Raw genomic sequence first — 16,266 nt, forward strand, 5'->3', positions numbered from 1 at the left:
CACATGGTGAATGTGCACTGCCGGGTTACAGCTGGAGGAGTCCCTGAGAGAGAGAGAGTGAGTGTGTGTGTGTGTGTGTGTGTGTAGAGCCATGTGAAGGACACCTCATATGCTAATGAGAACACATGCAGACTGAAGAGGGGGGCAGAGAGGCCGTTCAGTCTTTTCCTTTTGGTTTGTATTAGGTGCAAACCAGGGCCAGAGACTGACTCGCTCACTCTGACTCTCTCGCTCTCTCTCTCTCTCTCTCTTTCACTCTCTCTTTCTCTCTCTTTCTCTCTCTCTCTCTCTCTCTCTCTCTTTCTGTCTCTCTCTCTCTCTCTCACACACACACACACACACACACACTCGTAATGACACTACATTCATCAAACAGAATCTCTGTATAAGACTTTGATGATATCATTAAACTCTTTACTCATTAGCTGAATAGAGCTTCTAAAATCAGTTCCATCTTTCATTTGTGTGTGTGTGTGTGTGTGTGTGCCACTGTGAGCAATGTGGTGAGTCTGCCGAGCCAGAAAATGGGGCTGATGATAACTGACACTTCAACAGTAAAGTTTCAACATCTTGGAGAAACTGACCACGACGTCTCAGCCTCACTGCTCACTTATTTACATTAAAGGGCCCATACGCGTCTTTAATCGCAGAACGTATGTTGGTTTATGCGTCAAAACCGTCCGTCTCTTATTATTACCCAGTTACACAGAATGTTCCTGTGCTTTTAAAGTCGGACATATGTAAACGAGCTCTGTTCTGATAGGCTGCCCTCTACTGAGCCTCTTTCAAAGAACTGTCCATGCTGATACACTCCATATGACTTCAGCCTGAGTGGGCGGAGCTAAACTGGTGTAGGTCGTATGTAAATGTGTTTTTTCGTGACAATGTACTGCAGCACTTTAGAGATGTTAAATATTTAAAATCCCGTTGCCAGCAGTAACAGCTTCAGAAACAGAGATGTGGGTGGTGGTATATTTACTATGAACTTCATAATTACTGTAGAGGATAATTACTCAGATTAATAGAGACCCCACAGACAAGATGCTGGTCATTTTATTTATAGTTTTATTCGATTGAACTTTGAAGTTTTCATCTTTGTTTTTACTAATTATTCAGCTGGACTAGCTGTGAGTGTTCCTTTTGCCATAACATTAATAGCACCGACAGGTCCCAAGGTACATAGTACACTTTCTGCAGTGCTGAGCCTGGAGTAGCAACAACAGAGGCTCTCTTCTCCCTGTTACAGCTCAGTGGAGCATCACAATGATTTTGAGGCGGAAATTTAAAGGTAAAAATACAACCTAGTGTTGCTTTAAGGGATCTGCTGCTAACACCTTGGTGCTCACCAATATCTGAGCTCATGAGGAGTCTATGTTAACAGCAGCTGCGTGTTTTAAATGATAGGAAAATAAAAGGAAAAGTACAAAAAGATATATGGGTTTGTATTAATAATCTTATAGACTTTGTAGCTTGGAGAGTTTGTTGCTGCAGAGAGAGACTGAGAGGAAGAGAAGCGCCCACAACTCAACATTATCTCAGAATAACAAAGGCTCCAAGACTGAGGAGTGTGCCGCAGTCTGCCAGAGTCTCTCTCTCTCCACCACACACACACACACACACACACACACACACACACACACACACACACACAGCCAAACCACAGTATCAGCGACTCGCAGCTTCTCTTCTCCCTCCGTTCCACTGTGAGATGTTTTAGTGGCACCTCTCCGTTTCTCCCCTGCATTTCTGAAAAGGATGTTTAAAAATAAACACATCAGGTAGCGTTCCTCACAGTGACTCCACAGTAGAACCACCAGAGCCTGTGTGGAATTACAGGGCACGAGGCAGGGGGCGACAGCGAGCCCGTTCGGCCCAATCCCGCTAAAGTTTCAGAGAGAAACCCCATCCTGTCACTTCAGATGTCAGAGATTAACAGCGATACTCTGTGGTCAACCTCCTGGAAAAGCAATAAAACACTGCACACAACACAAACAATGACCACTGTCAGAAACATAAAGCCAGAGCTTCATGAAGGACATCTCCAGATAAGCTTCAAAAGACCATGAAATTGACTGAGAACTGGGAGCAATATCGGACGAGCTGGCAGTCATGAAGACACTGAAGGATTATAGATTCTTCAAAAAACGAACCGTCGATGGAAAAGAGGAAGGTCAGAGCTGGAGGGATTCTTCAGAAAGTGACAAACATCACTGTTCCTCGCTAGCTGCCAAACTCTCATCTTCTTGTGTCAAGGCTAAACTCAGTCAGAACAACTTTCTTTCACAGGTTTGAGCACTTTGCTGTTATCCATCGTATAATGAGACATTTTTAAGAGACGCTGTGAAATTCTTTCTCAAGGACTCTTAGGAAATTACAGAACTGGGGTCTGATCTCGTTTATATCACTTACACACAGTGAAGCACATTGGGTTTAGTGGAGTGTGATGATGGGTGGGGCATTGATCCCGGGCCTGGGATGAGTCAGGGTGGTGTTTATGGTCCAGAACTAATCATCAAACATCAGCCGCTCACTCGTGTTTCTGTGTCTGAATGCAGTTAAATCCTCACAGCACTGTTTTGTAGAGGACATTATGAACAGAAGTCCTTGTTCAGAGCATCTGCACATTAAAATGTTGATCTGGAGCCCACCAACACACACACTGAGAAACAAGACCACCCAGTCAGGTTCTCAGTGGGAAAACACGGGATAAAACGAGTCGTTCTGTTTCTGTTCCGCTTCTGACGTCAACTGCACTTTAGAATTGGCCCTGCCCCCTCGTCTGAGTTTGTCCAATCACAGCGCTGGACCTGCGTTAATGTGAGAGCACACAGACGAGGTTAAACGCAGCAAAACAGACACAACGAGCGCGGAGAAATAAGAGCATTGAGTAAAAACGGAGAAGAAAGAGAACCAAGTTCCTCACTGCTGTGCGCTCGGGGTCGGGGTGAACAGCGAGCGGCTCATTATCATTTAAAGAAACAGGTGCTGAAAGCGGGCGTTCTGAACAGGGCTGTTTACACAGGGGGAGAACACTGCTGTGGGTTTGGAGTCCCATTTTATCCTCTGGCTATTCTTTTCCTTTTGAAATGGTTATGTTTTATATTCGTCTCCACAGAAATCCCTCCTGAATCCTGCCCAGCCTCTCTAATGGAGACCTGTCCTTTTGTTAAATGAATAAAAGTCTGACCACAAAGCTCTGTCCAGTCATTTTAACACCCACTGGCAGCACAGAGAAGGACGCTGTCTCTGGGATCAAATGATGGCAGTGGTTATTCAACCCAGCCAAGGCCTGCTGTAATGAAGTAGGTTTTTAAAGGGAAGATACATTAAAGCAGGGGTGGCCAACGTCTCAGACACTAAAACACATTTCTCCCAGGAGCCATAAGTTGAGTATTTACACAAACATATGACACACAACTACCACACGACAGCAACCACAACTTTTTCTGAAACATGATTCCAGACGCTCGAACAATCGATCCCTTGGGAGTCAACTCCTCTTCGCTATCTTTGTTTACTTTGGCTTTATCCCACTGCTCTTGTTGTGAACAGAGACGCAGCTCATCAGGACGTCTTTGGAAACAGACGATAGATATTTCATAGGAATGTGTGCCCCATGTCGCAGGACAGAGAGGAAGAAAGAGTTTTAAAGGTAGAAAAAGAGTTAACTGTAGCCATTTTAGACAAATCACCTCAGGCTCCTTCCCCAGAGTGCGGCCGCCCGGCGCCAGACACTGAAGCTTCGTTTTGTGGAGTGTAAAATGTTTTCAGGATGTGGTACTAGAGCTGATCGACTGAGGGACCGAACAGAGATAACAGTGGGAATAGTGAAAGTGAACACGGATGGAGTCGCCCTGACCACAGCCCCAGTAACAGACGGAGCATTTTCCTGTTTTATTTCCTTGTTATTTTCTGTTTACAAATCAGAAATGGGTTTTCCTTTTTCAATTTAATTTATTCATTCATTCATTCATTCATTCATTCATTATCTGTAACTGCTTATCCAGTTCAGGATCATGTAGGGTCCGGAGCCTACCCGGAATAACTGGGTGCAAAGGCACGAGCACACACTTGAGGGGGCACAAGTCCTTCACAGGGCAACACACACACACATTCACTCACACAATCACACCTATGGACACTTTTGAGTCTCCAATACACCTACCAACATGTGTTTTTGGAGCGTGGGAGGAAACCGGAGCACCCAAAGGAAACCCACGCAGACACAGAGAGAACACACCACACTCCTCACAGACAGTCACCCGGAGGAAACCCACGCAGACACAGGGAGAACACACCACACTCCTCACAGACAGTCACCCAGAGTGGGACACGAACCCACAACCTCTAGGTCCCTGGAGCTGTGTGACTGCGACACCTACCTGCTGCACCACTGTGTCGCCCTCCTGTTTCAATATAAAATTTATATCAAATGACACAAAAGTACATAGACCTAACAAATAAATATATATATATTTTTATTATGAATTAAAGAGCCACACATGTACAGGAAAGGAGCCGTATGTGGCTCACACGCTGCAGGTTTGCCTCTAAAGAGATGATGAGGCTTCCGAGTGTCTGAATGTAAACCTGATAAGACAGATGTGAAAACACTGCCATTTTATTTTCAGACATTCCTGAATTCGTTCATTGCCTCATCACTGCGTCCTGCCGTCTGCAAAATCACAGCAGACGAGGGGTGTGCGCACCTGTTGACAGCTCTGTGAGGCTCGACAAACGCACGCTGTCAACAGTGTGAACGTATGCAAATCCAGCACAGAGCAGGACACGGCCTCCTTTAAGACTCTGAGAAAAAAAATGGCCTCTGGAGATAAATATTAATCCTCTTAACGAGAAGGATCACGCCCTGAAGAACGCTATGAAACTCTTATCTATGACGAATGGCTGGACGTGCTAATTGCCCTCCTAGATCCGCCGGGATAAATCCACTCTGAGACGAGGGGAAAATGTGCCCGTCACTTACAGCAAAAGAGCGAAGGAAATGTCATTCACACTTAGCTTTACGACTTTTCAATGACCTTAAAAAAGGCTGATCATGTAAATGACACGTCCAAACACCATCAAATTACTGAATCCTGCTGCTTTGGAGATAGCTGAGCACACACAGCTTGTATGAGCTCCTTAGAAATGCTTGGAATAAACTGGGAGAGCCACATTTGAGCCTGAGTTCACCATGCTAAGGCTAAGGGTGAATCCCATTTCTTAAATGTACCCCTTCCCACTGTTTTGAGTTAAAATCTTGCCCTAGGAGATGGAACCACGCTTCAAGAGCCTGATACATCATCAGAACACAAGAAGTCTGCAGTGGTATCAGAGAAGTGCTGCTGGACGTTTGACAGCCCTCCCCTATTATCACCCACTCCTAACTTTTCTGGGACATCAGGCTGAATTCAGCTGCTTATTCAGCAGATGTTTGTTCCATCTCTCCAGTTCCACCTTAAATATTGTCATAGCTACAGGTGCGAGAATATAATTGCTTTAAAGGCTAAGCACCGCTTAATGGACCTCCATGAATATTTCACATTATTGTAGTTACTGACATATATAAGTATGAATTAAAATGAAAATAGCTGCATAATTTGCTTTAAAACTGACAATTTTTTTAAATTGACGGAAAAACCCGAGCTCGCTACGGAAATTCTCGAACGCGACCGTGACGTCACTGGTGGACAACAGCTGAACAACGCCGCGGTAAAACACCGTTATGACTGACTGTTATGACAGAATCTAGCTAAATAACCAACATTATTCATGACAATAGCCTAGCAATAAGCTAAACTCAGATTTAGAGGTACCGTTATTCTTGTAAATGTGATCGAAGTCGAACTCGAATTCATCCGACACTATAAACCTCCGTAATGCAGCTACGTAGCCGAGTATAATCTGAGCCACCGAGTTTAGCAAGTCAAGCTAACGTTAACTAAAACCAACTAAAACAGGCGAAGTGAGTGTCCTTACCCTGTTTACCTCCATGTTACAGAGGCTCTTGAACACCTTTCGTTGGTGTCCTTACATGCCCATATTGTTGGAAAAGCGCCAGTGAAATGAGCTACAGATAACGGAGTGAGCGGATGGTCCTTTCCAAAGTGCCCGTGTAAAGTTGACAAATTTAGTCCATTTTCTGAATATTTTGGGATCTTTGGGCCATTTGTTCACAGATGTCCCACTGTACATTGAATGATTGCAGCCAAAAACAAAACACCTTTTCGTCATTTTGCATTAAATTAAGTGCAGCTTCTAGAGTTGTTGTCCACCATCTACGTCACAGGCAAGACGCCTATTAGAGTTTCCGACTCTGTCCTACTAATTATGTTTTCTGCTTTTTCTGAAGGCCATAGGGCCTTAATCCACTGAAACTACATTAAACTGAGATAATACCCTGGTGATCACAGAGTTTAAAGAGAAAATGGGTCACTGTGCAGTGTCTCACCAGTGATTCACAAGGCGTCAAAACCTTTGTAATGTTTGTAGTGTATCCCTGAAAAATCTCAGTTTCAAGGGGTATATAGCCCTACCCCTGGGCCATACACCTCTCTTCCAACGAGAACCAAGATCCCCTACCCTTAGGCAACACTGAGGGCTGGGGCTAAAGGAGGAGTTCCTGATTGTAGCCAGTAAACACCTTTTATAAAATTCAGGAAAAGTTTCCTATCTATCTGCTGCTCTCCAGTCGGTTTGTGCTGGAAACCAGTCTACTTTCTCTCTCTCTCTCTCTCTCTCTCTCTCTCTCTCTCTCTCTCTACAGAGGCATCTGGAGTTTTTCAGATAAGAACTCCAAACGTTGAAAAGCAGTTTCTGATCAGTTAAGGTGGAAATGTCTCCAAACTCGGGACACGGAGGACTTCTGCAAAATGAAATATCTCAAGTTACAAATGAGTTTCTGTTGTAATTCAAACAGGGAGAAAAATTATAAACAGCTTACGCTTCAGCCATGTACAAACATCAGTGTTTTTTCCCCTCGAACATACGTTCCACCTTAAAAGAAGCGGAGCTTTCCCCACAATCATAGACGCTCCTGTAAGTGGTAGTGGGGTGAAATGGGCGCCACCCTAAATGTTGGCCAGAGGAGCTCCATCTGACATACGTGTGAGTGGTGTTTGATCCAGAACTAATCATCCAACATCAGTCCCTGACCTCACTAATGCTCTCATGGCTGCCATCAAATCCTCACATCATTGTCCCAACGTCTATTTTAAAGCCTTCCCAGAACAGCAGAAACATCCGTACTCTCTGCTTGTTGTTGAATACGTGTCCACAAACCTCCGGACGACTAAAGCATTTTCAAGGGCCAAACAAAGCTTCCCATATAGCTTTTAAAACGACTGGCCGAAGCCTTTAAGACCGTCCAGCCTCCAGAATGGCTCCTGGGAGAGTTAGTTCCTGGCTGCATGAGCGTGCCACTGCAGTCATCATGAGAGTGTTTTAAGAACCCCGAAGTTGAGCGCTGATATGAAATGTTTCACATCCGTAGCCACGAGGTTCCTCAGATCCCTCGCAGTCCTCAGAGACAGGAGATCAAAGGGCTGCAGATGCTAATATCCACTCTGCTTCATTACAGCATGAGGGACGTTCACAGACCGAGACTTAGAAAGCCCGGAAATTATCAGTCGGGAGGTTTAATTCCGACTTGTGACAGCACCCAGGAACATGAGCGTCCTGAAATGAAAATGAAGAAATGGTACTGGTTTTCTGTAGTTCTCAAGGGACCAGCTTCACCACAGACCACACATGGGACATTAATACAACAATAATCAACATCTCTCTCGGTTCTAGAGGTCCACTAAAGACCCTGTTCTTACCTCTTCTGTACAGGCGGGGTTCTGAAAAGAAGCCAGACTGCAGAGAGTCTGTGGGTCAACAACAACTGGCAGTAAAGGAGCTGCATAACCTCAAGGCCAAGAACAAGCTGAAACCTGTGTCAGAAACTCCTGTCAGGAAAAGGTACCAGGCCGTCAGAGCCAGAATCTTAACAGTTTTTACTCCATGGCACTGACTACTCAGTTCAAATGATGCTTTTTTATGGCACCATTTGTGATCTGTCTTGTGGTGCTTTTCCATTGTATGGTAGCTACTGGAGTTTACTCGCTGTTCGGCCCTCAATTGGTTTTCCAAACCCACAGCTCCCTCTCCAGAAGTGTATCCGGTGTCGTCTCAAAACCCTGTGTCTAACGGGAACAGCGGGCGTTGGAAACCACGACAACGGCGGCGGTAACGTTAAGCGGTGTTTACTCATGGTGTATTGGCGTGTTGTTGTTGTTTGGGACTGAACACAGCTCCGTCATCAGTTCAGACAGATCAGTAGAGTTTGTTCCTTCCTTGTTGCAGCGTCCAGCTCTCGCTGGATTCTTTCGTCGGCCACCGATCCAAGGAGCGTTTGAACCTCTTCAAAAGACCACGGCGTAATTTATGAGCTGCCGTCCGTACTCAGAGTAGAGTAGAGCCAAGTGAAGTCATGTAGGGACCATGCAGTGGAAAAACACCTTTTCCCCCAGTGTCCTCGCTGTGAGCAATATCCCAGACAGCAGACACATTTAGGCGTAATCGGTGCCAGTTTTATCTCTTGTGGCTCAGATACAGCACTGATGAGTGTTGTATGGGTCAGACGTGGGCCCATTTAAGGTGGAGCTGTGGCTGAGTTGAGGCACTCAGAGTCAACGCTGTCATTCACGGCCAGAGAAGTGCAGATGGGCCACATTTAGGCCAAACATTCAGTGCCATCTGGGAAGGCTAGCAGCATGTCACACACCACAACACTCCTTATCACGCCAGCATGAATGGGCAGGGTCAGCCCGAGGTCAGCTAGAGAGGTATAAATCCCTCAGTGCTGGGCAGTGGGCCAGAGGAACTGTGTTCTCTGGAGTGATCAGCTTCATTTAATACCTTTGGGATGAGTTTGGTCTAATGCTGAGGAAGAGTAAACGCTGCAACAAAGTGGAACACACACTCTGTTAATCCCCAGTCTTCATTACAGAGTGTACGCTGAGAAAAAGTGTCAGTCGTAGTGTACCTTCCTTGTAAGCCAATATTCAGATGGCTATGAAACAGAGGATCACAGCCATAGGTTATTAAAGATATATACATCTTCCTCTACCTCACATCACCCTAAAGGCACAGCGTTTAATAAAGTGTGTCCAGGCGAGCGCCCAAAGGCACTGTTGTTCCCTGTGAGTGAGGAGCTAATCAGAATGCACAGAGGGACAGACGTCTAGCTGCAGTCACTGTCTGTTTTCCCTCCGACACTGACCTCGACGTGGAATCCATCCATAAGAATGGGAGCCGGAAATAACAAAGCCATCCATCATCCTCAGCGCCACTGGTTTACATGATTAACCCATGATGGGAGGGGACTTGGTGGGGGTAATGCGATCATGTTGCGTTTTTTTTGCGTGTTTTTATTTCCCCGACGTCAACGTTATTCTCATTTCAGTCCAGCCATTCGACTGGACGCCGGAGATGGCCGTCGCCGGGAGACCTCCAGGGACGCCGCCCATCCATCCTCACGTCAGTTTGCAGCCCATACGACGATTGCATTTAGCCGATTGCACCTTAGACCTAATTGAGCGATACCGCAGGCAGCAGCCGTTACATTTAGGACGTTCTGGTGATCCGTCTTCTTCTCGACTTGCCTCCCGTCACGAGTAAACACTCTCCAACTCATAAATGAGCCTCAGATAGGAGAAATATTAGCATATGCTGCTGTTGTTGTTCTCATGATGAATGACGCCTCGGTCCACAGCTCTGAGTGTATCGCTGTTCTTCAACAGCACCAACCAACTGCAGCTTTAGAGCCTTACACAGTGCAGTGGAAACAGAACGTGCTGATAATGATGACAAAGTTATAACAGCACTATTTATACCTTAAAATTACAGCTTCAAAATCTGTAGCATAAGCCTCTGTCATTGCTGCTCTGGGCTCAGCACTGCAGAAACTGCACTATGTAACTATGCAGGGAGCGTACGAACTCCAGACAATGGAACTCATGGAATTAATGTGAAGAATCTCAGGGTGGAATTTTCACTTCAGCTCCAAATTACTTGGGCTTTTATTTATTTTCCCACATAAATAGGTTGTTTACAAGATTCCTATCTCAAACGTTCAAAGGAATGAGCTGCAAATTAGTGCCATTTTCCTGTGAAGTTTGTTCAAACCTAATTACGGTGCCATGAGATTCGCAGAGAAAGCCGTTGGCTCCTCACACACTGACGACCGACACGTCTGTGCCGTGTTCACGGCGAGTGAAGCAGAGAGCCTTTGGAAGCAGTTAAAGCAGACCGCTGAGGTTGGGATGACCCCCGGGGAGGAGGAGTGGGGTTAGGGGGCGCTGCCGTTCAAACACTGGAACCGCAGACACAGGGGGATTGTGTCCTGAGACAGAGCCTTTAACGTCTCCTGCTCTTTATTTGTAAAAAGCTCAGGGCCCATCACACACTGAGTCACACACTGAAATGGGGACATTTTCTGCACGGAGTGTCCATCAGAAACAGCATGAGATTACACAGGTGAGTGTGTGAGTGTGTGAGTGAGTGACTGGATGATTGACTGTGTGAGTGACTGTGAGAGTGACTGGGTGAGTGTGTGAGTGACAGTGAGTGACTGGGTGAATGTGTGAGTGAATGTGTGACTGACTGGGTGAGTGTGTGAGTGATTGTGAGAGTGACTGGGTGAGTGTGTGAGTGATTGTGAGAGTGAATGTGTGACTGACTGGGTGAGTGTGTGACTGACTGGGTGAGTGTGTGAGTGACAGTGAGAGTGACTGGGTAAATGTGTGAGTGACAGTAAGAGTGACTGGGTGAATGTGTGAGTGACTGGGTGAGTGACTGGGTGAATGTGAGAGTGACTGGGTGAATGTGTGACTGACTGGGTGAGTGTGTGAGTGACTGTGAGAGTGACTGGGTGAGTGTGTGAGTGACTGTGAGAGTGAATGTGTGACTGTAAGAGTGACTGGGAGAGTGTGTGAGTGACTGGGTGAGTGTGTGAGTGACTTGGTGAATGTGTGACTGACTGAGTGAATGTGTGACTGACTGGGTGAATGTGTGAGTGACTGGGTGAGTGTGTGAGTAACTGTGAGAGTGACTGGGTGAGTGTGTGAATGACAGTGAGAGTGACTTGGTGAATGTGTGAGTGACTGTGAGAGTGACTGGGTGAGTGATTGTGTGACTGTGAGAGTGACTGTGTGACTTTGAGAGTGACTGGGAGAGTGTGTGAGTGACTGGGTGAGTGTGTGAGTGACTGTGAGAGTGACTGGGTGAGTGTGTGAGTGACTGTGAGAGTGACTGGGTGAGTGACTGTGTGACTGTGAGAGTGACTGGGAGAGTGTGTGTGTGACTAGGTGAGTGTGTGAGTGACTAGGTGAATGTGTGACTGATTGAGTGAATGTGTGACTGATTGGGTGAATGTGTGAGTGACTGTGAGAGTGACTGGGTGAGTGTGTGAGTGACTAGGTGAGTGTGTGAGTGACTTGGTGAATGTGTGACTGATTGAGTGAATGTGTGACTGACTGGGTGTATGTGTGTGACTGTGTGAGTGACTGGGTGAGTGTGTGAGTGACTAGGTGAGTGTGTGAGTGAGTATCTGAAACTCTCCACAGGTGTGAGTGTGTGTGTATGTGTGTGGGTTTGTGTGTGTGTGTATGTGTCACCATTTATCACCCACCCTCCCCCTCAAACACAAACAAAGCAGGACAAACAGACGGCTAAAATTCTGAATGATATTTATTATACCTTCATAGATAAATAGAACAGCCTTTAATCTGTAAAGATGGCGACTGGACTGTCAGGCAATGTGTATGATTCCTTTTTTTTAAATGTAGTATAAAAACAAAAATACGTCTGATTAATAGAGTAAAGATGGATCTGATCGACATGAGCGCAACAGTCTCGGTACCAAGAGTGTTCTGCCTTTCTTTCACATCACATGGTGGTCTTGTGCTTTCGTAAGACGTTTGCAACATTTCGAGGAAAAAATCCTCTCGAGTAAAATCAGACGGAGAGGAGATGTTCATCGATAAGCTGTAAACCACACACACACACACACACACACACACACACATAATAATATGGCATCATACACTGAATAAAATCATTAGTAGAAGGATAATAGACACACACACACATACTCAGCTCATAGCAAACACATTCGTTTCTAAGGGTTTAAGGCACCCAAACAGTCACACACACACACACACACACACACACACACACACACACACACTAACAGTTAAAGAGGGCCACGTCGTCCTTCAACACCTGTATATAATTGAGGCAAACTTGGCAATAATAAGAATGATTACTTAAAAAAACAAAACTTGAAAACATGCACAGGAGGACGAGTACAAGCATGCAGTCACAAGATGAGAGCAGAGGTGGGCGGGGACTAATCACATTTCCTCAAGTATTTACTCGTGTACCTCTGTTAAACACAGAGAGAGTGTCTACTTTGCTGAGTATCTTCAAACAGTAAGACTTTGACTTCTAAACACATCTGAGAGTACATTCTTACACTGGTGTTTAGTCATACGTCGCTTTGTTGCTGTGCTGCTTCGTGATTGGCCGCGGATTTGCATTAAATCAGAGGGGACGCATAACGAGAAGAACAAAGCCGCACAAAGGGATACGCAGCATTGCGTGTAGCTGAGGATGACTTGCTGATTTCACCAGCTTTTATTTAGAATTCACTGCTCCACCTTAAGTGGAGGTTTCCCAAAGTGTGGGGCGGGGGAGGGGAGTGCGATTGCAGGGGGCGGGGCATCAATTAATGAGATGCATTAGGCACATCGCTATAATGCTAATTTAAAGTTGTTTAATAACAACTTAAAATGTAGTTTCAAATAAACTCCAGTGATGTTTGTGTTCACGTGTGTTGTACTGAGGTGGGGCGTGTTCCAAAATTACTCTCATCCACAAAAAGGGGGCGCTGCAGAGTATGTTTGGAAACCACGCTAGGTGCCAGAAAATGCACCGTCACGTTCGAATTTGGCATTCCACCTTAAAGGGACACTAGGGAACTTTATTTTTGCTCCTGGGCTCCCCCTGCTGCTGCAGAGTTTAAATCATTTCCACAGAACTGCCTTGAAATTGAAGGGGACGAGGAGGGAGGGTGATTACTTCCTAACCTCCTCCAAAAGTTACAAAGTACAGCTTCTGCAGTGCTGAGGCCGGAGGGTCAATGACAGAGGCTCTGTTCTCTTTGTTACAGCTCAGTGGAGCATCACAATGAATTTAAAGCTGTCATTTTAAAGTAAAAATACTACCTAGTGTTGCTTTAAGTTGGAATGCACGACTGAAATATGAAGGTATCCTAGGCACCGTAATGTAACTCTGTGGTTACACTGGCTCAGTCCTGCTCCATCTGCTCCTGGCTCCGCCCCTTTGACAATGACTCACAACTGCAGCTGCTCAGAGCAGCTCATTAACCCCTCGTGTCTGAACAAGTCTAGCCCCAAGTGGAACTATGGTAATAAGGAAAGTTTCGCTCATATTTATATGTTATGTATTGTATATTTTCATTTGTTGTGAGCTCTGCTGGGTTTTAAGTTGTTTTCCAGCCAGTTTTATTATAATTTCGGAGCATCCCTGGACACTTTCCTCTGTCTGCTCCCTGCATTTCTGAGAAGGTACTTGTAGTTTGGACTTGAGCATTGATTTCGCCTGCTCCACCCACCTCTGGATGAGACCTTGATGATACAACCACGGTCAGACTTCTTCCCCGTGCCCTGAAGAGCCCTGTCTCCTCCTCGGTGGTGTGAGCTGTTTTGGGAAGATTACATTCTGAAACACATGGAGTCTGTTCCACCGGTCGTCACGAATGCTGCTACATGTACAGTGGAAATAAGCACTATATTAGTTTCTAACGATCTAGATAAGCCACTCATTTTAAGACAGTGTAGAGCCGTCGCTATGTTATGTACAGAGAAAAAAGGCATCCGGGAGAGGGGCGGAGCTCCGCCAGCACGAAGCCTTCTGATTGGATGCCAGTTTGGAGTTATGTTAGTCGCAAGAGCGCGAGAGTTTTCAAAGGCTTCGTTACGAAGGAGCTTGAGGCAGTGTTCCAAATCCCTTTAGATGAGTGTGTGAAATGAGTCGGAGAGATCCCGTGCGACGGTGGAACGTTCGGTTGGCGTTTGGCTGTGGTCCGTTATGTTTTGCTCGTTTACGTAAAGCGGGTCGATGCGATGTAGGAGAAATTTCCCGCTCTAAAACACCCAGAACACTTAAGAAAAAAACCAAAAACGAATAAAAGAACTTGATGACGTCCAGGTGAGGGTCAGTCGACTTTGGTTGTACATCTTCTATGGTGATTGGCTCAGCAGGTAAAGTCCTCAAAGTTGCCCTGCCCTGGATGGTGAGGTAGAATGTTGGCAGGATACGTGGAGGGGGTGCGGAGGTTTTCACAGGGAGCCTGGAGTCAGAGGAGTGGGGGAAAGAGAAAAGGAAGAAAAAGAAGAAGTGAAGGAGACGGAGTGTGGTGAAGGAGACGGGTTTCGTTTTTATTTATTTATTTAGGGTTGGTTTGGCAGGTGGGGGAGGGGAGGGGACAGAGGAATGTGGGTCCAAATGAGAACAGAAAGGGTTATAAGGATGCGAAGTGAGAAAAAAGTAAGGGAGAGGAGAGAGAGAAAAAAAGAAAAAAGAGAGAGTTACTGCACAGATCACTGCACCCTTCCTCCCTGCAATTAAAGCTGAAAGTGAACTGGCCTGAGTTCTGTGACAGGCTCGAGCTGAGCTTCCTCCAGCTCTCCGGCTCTACACATGTGTGTGGCTCTTTATATTGTCTCTAGCTATCAATGTCTCTTTTTCCTGGCTCTTTCTCACTCATTTGCTCAGACAAAAGGAACGATGGAAAAGATACTGAGGTCCAAACAAATAGACTCCTAAGGGTTAACGGAGGTGACACCACAGCTCAAATCTGAAATAAACAATTCCTACTCCACATCAAGTCCCACCCCAAACACCCCAAGCCCCACCCCAGCCCCCCAAATTCTGCCCCAAACACCCCAAGCCCCACCCCAGCCCCCCAAATTCTGCCCCACCCGACCCCAAGCCTCGCCCATCCCAAGCCCCACTCCAGCCCTCCAAGTCCCTTGATTTAACTGCCAGCGACTAAGTACAAGAGCTTGTGAAGGAAAACAGTAAATATATTTAACGAATTTCATCTCTCAAACACATCCAGTGACATTACGATTCCCACAGGGTGGTCCCCATCTTTTGCACAGTTCTCTATTCCCTTGGTCCACTCGAGTATAATGTGTTTTATGTGAACTTCAGCTTTTAAAAGGCACTGGTCTCGCTGCCTGTAGAAACCTGGCTGGAGTTCACCGTGCGCAGAGCACTCTCAGTTTAAACAAATTCATTTCCATTTAAAACCAAAGAAATCACAAAGAAGCAACAAAGGAAGCGAACAAAAGAAAACAACAGAACAATGCATCGTACGAGGCGATTAGCGAGGGCCCAGGGCACAGGAATAATGATCCTAACACAATAATATTCAGCCCAGGCTCTTCATTATCATACAACACACCGCACTGGAAAAAAAACACCAACGGGATGGAAACTTAAAAGACATAAACAACCTAAATGAATATATACAAGCTGCCCGTTCTCTCAGCTCCACTGTTCACACAGGAGCACTTCGTAGCTCTGTAATCACAGACTACAGTCCAGCCGTTGCTCTGCATACTTTGACAACCCCCATTTCTCCCTGTTCCTCAGTGTCCAGACTCCAGACCCCCACAGAGCAGGTGTGATGTGGGCGGTGGATCATTCTCAGACGTAGTGTGTGTTGTGCTGGTGTAGAGTGGATCAGACACAGCAGCTGCAGCTTGAGTTTAAACCCCTCAGTGTCTGGACTGAAAATAGTCCACTGTAAATGGTCCCCTGTGTCAATGATGAAGGACTAAAGGACGAGCGACACACACTGTGCAGCGACAGATGAGCTACTGTCTCTGACTTTATATCTACAAGGTGGACCAAGGAGGGAGGAGTGTCTCACAGAGTGGACAGAGAGTGGACACAGGGTTTAAAACTCCAGCAGCACTGCTGTGTCTGATCCACTCTACACCAGCACTACACACACTAACACACCACCACCACGTCAGTGTCGCTGCCATTGAAGAACAGGATAAAAGGGGGTTAACAAAGTATGCAGAGCAACAGATATACATTACTCTCTCTCTCTGGGTTGTCATGGTTACGGATGCTGCTGGTGTGATAGTTACTGACGTGACGCTTCACATCGTCCAGGCTCAG

At 46.0% G+C, this 16,266-nt stretch overlaps 1 pseudogene; it reads right to left on the bottom strand.

The window, feature by feature from the left end:
• Positions 1 to 11,747: 11,747 nt before the first annotated feature.
• LOC136697275 (acid-sensing ion channel 1B-like) overlaps positions 11,748 to 16,266 on the bottom strand; it is a 37,215-nt pseudogene continuing 32,696 nt past the window's right edge.

This window comes from Hoplias malabaricus, chromosome 5, assembly GCF_029633855.1.
Source record: "Hoplias malabaricus isolate fHopMal1 chromosome 5, fHopMal1.hap1, whole genome shotgun sequence".
NCBI classification, from domain to species: domain Eukaryota; kingdom Metazoa; phylum Chordata; class Actinopteri; order Characiformes; family Erythrinidae; genus Hoplias; species Hoplias malabaricus.